Here is a 5,245-nt window from a genome sequence, read left to right as displayed (position 1 = left end):
TGTTTTTTGAAGGACAGGTTTGTACACTGTTCACTTGAAGGTCCATTTTTAATCTACACTTAAACAGTGCAGGATGAAATGAAGGAGTAAGGTCAGTAAACAGGACAGGGTTATAAGTATATAAGTTGACACAAGGGACACAAGAGGTGGAAAGGGTCAAGGAAGGGTGGTTTTGAACAGAACAGATCAGAGACCTTACTGACATCAAAATGACTGAGGAGAAAAAAGTGAACTATAGCATACATATCTGAGGTATGACTAAGAACAAAGGATGTGCAAATATAAACATGGATGATCTACACAGGGGATATAACAGAATCGGAAAAGGGAGGGCAGTGACCTAAGGACAGTGCCTAGAAATCCTACTGGACACCTGCAACACAATATGCTTTCAGCTCTAGTTCACAGGAGCCCACCTCTTTCGGAAAGTATTATTACATCATCTTATACTGACCATGCTCAGAAGTTAGTACTGAAAGTAAATGTGTCATCTCATATTATCAATATAAGTCAAAAACTCTTGGTAGGATATAGAATGTCAGGATTTAAATACTCCAATTAAAATATGGAAAGCATTCTACAGGTTTTGAAACTGTCTGGCTTTTTACAAAAATTTAAATAAACTCAGATAATTTTCTCATTCTTCACTTCAGAATATAATGATATTCATATATACTGCCCTCAAATACACAAACAACTTGTGAAATTATTTGCTAGCATATTAAGCCACTACACCAGATTGCTTGGCAATGGTGCATGTCTTTGAAATGAGCAGATGCTTTTCTTTATAAAAAAGAAAGGAGAAAGAGAAAAAAGAGAAACGAAGAAAGAGAAAAAATAAATTACAGTAACTGATATCAGTTAATCAGAATCCCAAAATGCAGATGTATATCCAGCCAGTAAATATATTTGACGATTTTTTTAAAGGTAAATAAATTTTCATTTAGAAATGAATTAATATAACTGTACACAAATATATACACAGATACACATGCACATTCATAGTATGTCTATGTGAAGTCTTACAAATGCTGAAGAGGTGGGTATCATCCGTAAACCCAAATTCCTGGTCCCAAAGGGTTAGTAGACAAGATAAGGAATAATAAGTGTATGTAAAATACATGTATGCGAAATATCTGCTGCACACCACTCTAATGTTTCCCTTACACAGCCTTCCTGGAAAAAAGCAAGAATCTAAAATTAGTATATCCACTGAGATCCTGTAAAAAAATATTTATTTTTAAACTCCAAACCCATTTTACATAATTTTTCAGTTACATATATACTCTGCACTCGAGTACTGCATTGTGTTAAACAGAGGCAGAACTGGCTAAAAATAATGATTCCTAACTATAGCTGGCACATTTCACATATTCACCAAGGGGAAACAAACAAAACAAAAAACTCTGAAAGGTTTCCTAAAAGGCAGGTGTGAAAATTACTCCAGTGGGGGCTGAAATAGAATTCATAGTATTTCCTAACCAACTGCTTCTGCTCAGTACTTTTTCGTGAGTAAACGTGGTTCTCTCAACAAAAATGAATACACACAGTCAGAGATAAACTAATACAAAATCATGTAAAATCTGATAATTTGTAGCCATAATCTGCATAATTAGAACAAAAGCCTTACATATTGAGAGTCTGGTTATGCCAATAGCTTGACACACATCTCTGCAATAAACTTTGGGTTGAAAATGCAATAGCGAAATAGATACTGTACATTCATTCCTACTGCAAATGGAACAGCTAACTTGTTCAGAAAAAGGTGTGAACACTCCCCTGTTCCCATTTACTTCAGTGGGACTAGGATTGAGCTCAGTTGTTACATATTCATAATGTTCTCCCATAATACACAAAAAAGTTATAATAAAAAAATATCCAACCCCAACTTGTTAATTGAACTCTTTTTATATGCAACAAGGAACTTCAGAAAAAAAAGTTATTTCCAAAAGAGAAATTCATTTACAAGCAATTATAATCATTTCACAGAAATGGATCCAATTTAGTAACAGTGATCAGGAGCAAACACACACATCCAGAACTTCTTGTCTCACCAACAGTAATTCTGTGTGCACCTTTTAAACCAATTCAATGCCAGTTCACACAGAGAGAAGTAGAAGACAATACTGACAAGCTAGAGGACAAAATTCTATCAAGTTTTAACTTTCTATTAAGAACAGAGTGTCATTGCTGCTTATTCTGGCACATTTGCAGGCTTGCTTTTGAGTACTAGGGCCTGGCATACATTTCCACTATAGATAGGAAAACAAGAGCAGCCTTGTTGTGATTAAAAGGGTCTATTTCCCTCTGCCTTCTGTGTCCATCTGCACAGCTGCTTTGAACTTGGCCAAATCCCAGTGTTAGGGTCACTTGCAGTACACATTTTAAATCAGCAGCAGACTGTACACTTTCTCTATGACTGCAAGGAAACATCTAGGTTTTCACTTAGATGGCTGGTGAATGATTTTTCATGATATTCATCATTTTGGATAGTCTGAAATATTGGGAGAACAGCAGCAAAGCATCTCCATAGACATGCACCATTTCATGAGGAGAATCAGATAAAGGCAATATAGTCATGCATCAAAAAAATAAAAAGAAAATCACTGTGGATAAAAATGAATTCTGCAGATGCACAGAAATCTGATTGAATCACTAGCAAAAGGTCACATGGTTTGCATTTTCAAAGTTACACAAATCACTTTCTAAATGTACAGAACTTTTTTTCTATAAGAAATTAGTTAGGTGACTGGAACTGAGTGAATGAAACAGACCTGTGGAGTCAGGAATGAAAAGAAATTTGTAAAATTCTTAGGCAGAGCTAATTGAATATATAGGTTGGCTTGGATTTCTACTTGCTTTTTAATCTCCTCGCCAATCTCTATTCAATAAAAGGAAAAGGCATCAGAGGACTCACTCTCAAAAACGTAACACCAAAATGCTCAGTTCTATCACAGTTTGCAAGCTTTCCGTAATGGCCACATTACAGAGTCAAGAGGATAAACGTAGGGAATGATTTTTTAAAGAAGTTATTCCAGCTTTCAAACTTTAATTGCCCAACTAAAAAAACTGACCACAGAAGGAATGGCACACATTGGTTGGTACATGTCATCCTTTTAGCAAAGCGTGGTGTCCTTTATGTAATTGTAGTTAACTAAAGAACAACAGCTAAGATTAAAGCTTCAGATAACTTACTTTCTCACTAATATAATCCTGGTTCCTATTCTACTTGGAATGTTGCAAGGTATTTTTAATTTGATTTTTTTATGTTACTCGGAAGTGATGAGATAAATTTCTAGAAAACAGTCCTTTTCTTTACTTAGCCAACTTTTCCCGTGAAGCAAGAGAAGCCTGCTGGCTCAGAAAAATATATATATTGCTCTTATCAATCTCATTTTTAATGTTTTTATTGAAATTGTTCTGTCTCTGGTTCCAAACACTAGTATATAATGAAGCAAAGATACGCCTGTATTTGATGCTTGCTACACAGCCAATTTGAACCTCAAGTAAATAGAGAAAATTACACATTCATTTTTGAACTATATAAAGATGTTTCATGCTTTTCTTTTCCAGTGAACTTAAAAGACTCTTTTCTGCATTATAACAATTCTTCCACCACAATCAGTGAGGCTTTTTTTCAGAGAAAAGGGGAAACCTTTGCAAGCTGTAATTATTAGGTATAATCTGAAAAAAATTAACAGCTCTCAACTAATTGTTACACTTTCAACAGTTTCTATTATTTGAATATTATTAAAGAGAAAAAAATATCATTGTGGTCTTCTGCCCAGCCTATGTAGATGCAAATCTCAATACCACCACTGACAGACAATATGCTCCTTTAGGAAAAGGTGAACAATAAGACTGAACACGAGGGACACACATAAGGAGGGGAAAAAACCCACTCTCTCACATTTAAGACTGTTGCAAAATGCAATCAACAAGCAATTATTTCATAAAACAGAAAAGCACTCAAAAAGACAGATTGTTCAGATCTAGTTCATAAATTTCCCTAACTCTACTGAAATATACTACAGTGGATCAAAGCTGTTAGCATGTTCTTGTAATTTCAGCAAGTGATCCTTGCAGCAATTTTTTTGGAAAAGGGGGAATATTATGGAGCTCATCTTCTTCACACCATTTTACTTGTATTAAATCAAAGCATCGCAGTGAAGACCTTCACGCGTCAAACACACAGCACATACCTTATCCCGGGGTGTTCTCTATGAAGATTAGCGGATAGCTTTGAAACAAAAACATGTCCACTTACAGCAAGCCCATTTGATGACTTGTAATTACTCCTCACAATCCGAAGGTTTATTCTGATGCACACAATATGATTTTTTTTTTAAAATGCCTCACTGATTTGGGGGTTTGGGTTTTTTTTTTCAGATCTCTGTTTTAAAAAAAAAAGAAGAAACCTACTGAAATATTCACCAAATATTCACCTAAGGTTTAGAGGTGCAAAAATCTAGAACTCTTGGTTCCAAAATGATACCTTTTATTAGACCAACTGAGAAATTGAAAAAAAAAATCTTTTTTTTGTTAAAGGTTTAGAGGCATCTTTACTAAACACCTTTCCATACAGACTCACAAGTGGTCCTTTATTTCAGCTAAAACCTCAATAGTGGAGTTTGCAGGGGAAAAGTGCAGGAGGGAAAGGTGGGGGGGAGGAAGAAAAAAAAAAAATCAATAAGAATGTCATCCATTGTAAATTACCAGTGGGTGAGGATTAGAAGAGAAATCCTCTATGTCAGACAAAGTCCTATGGGAAGCTAAGAGGTTGATTGCTCCGCCAGCTCCCGTATGGAGAAGAATAGATATATGTTAACCATAAAGCAACCAGTCCTTAGCACCTATGGGGTGCTTTCTTGTCAGGAACAACCCCCCCAATCTATTCAATGCACATCTATCTATCAAAGGAAAGACGAAAATGGAGAGAGAAAAATGTCCAGGCGGTAAAGCCTGCCCTAGAGAACACGCCTCGACCCTGCCCTGTGCGACCGCGCTTAAACCCGGCCCCGCACGACCGCGCTGCAACGGTCCCCGCCAATCTCAGGCTCAATGGCTGAAATCCCAGGGAAGAAATAACACCCCGAATAACAAGAGCAACAGACCCCTCGGAGCACCCGAGCCTTGCAGAGGACCCGGCCGAGGAAACGCATCCAGGGAGCCCGAGACCTACCCGGCTCCTGCCCACCGGCCGCCCGCCCGCCCGCGGCTCCGGGACAGCACCCGCCCCTGCGCT

At 37.2% G+C, this 5,245-nt stretch overlaps 1 protein-coding gene across 4 annotated transcripts in view; it reads right to left on the bottom strand.

Annotated features, from left to right (window-relative positions):
- CNR1 (cannabinoid receptor 1) overlaps positions 1-4,407 on the bottom strand; it is a 23,752-nt gene extending 19,345 nt beyond the window's left edge. Inside the window, exons 1-2 of one of the 4 annotated variants that reach the window (XM_019520364.1) lie at positions 4,203-4,407; positions 998-1,176 (exon numbers count right to left, since the gene is read on the bottom strand). The gene's annotated coding sequence lies outside the window, so the exon portion shown is untranslated. The other 3 variants (XM_019520362.1, XM_019520365.1, XM_019520363.1) reach the window with 3 other exon arrangements.
- Between the last annotated feature and the right edge of the window lie 838 nt (positions 4,408-5,245).

Source organism: Gavialis gangeticus, unplaced genomic scaffold, assembly GCF_001723915.1.
Source record: "Gavialis gangeticus isolate Ggan-Ray unplaced genomic scaffold, GavGan_comp1, whole genome shotgun sequence".
Taxonomy (NCBI): Eukaryota; Metazoa; Chordata; order Crocodylia; family Gavialidae; genus Gavialis; species Gavialis gangeticus.
The sequence above is the reverse complement of the archived record's forward strand: the minus strand, read 5'-3'. Positions and strand labels throughout refer to the sequence as shown.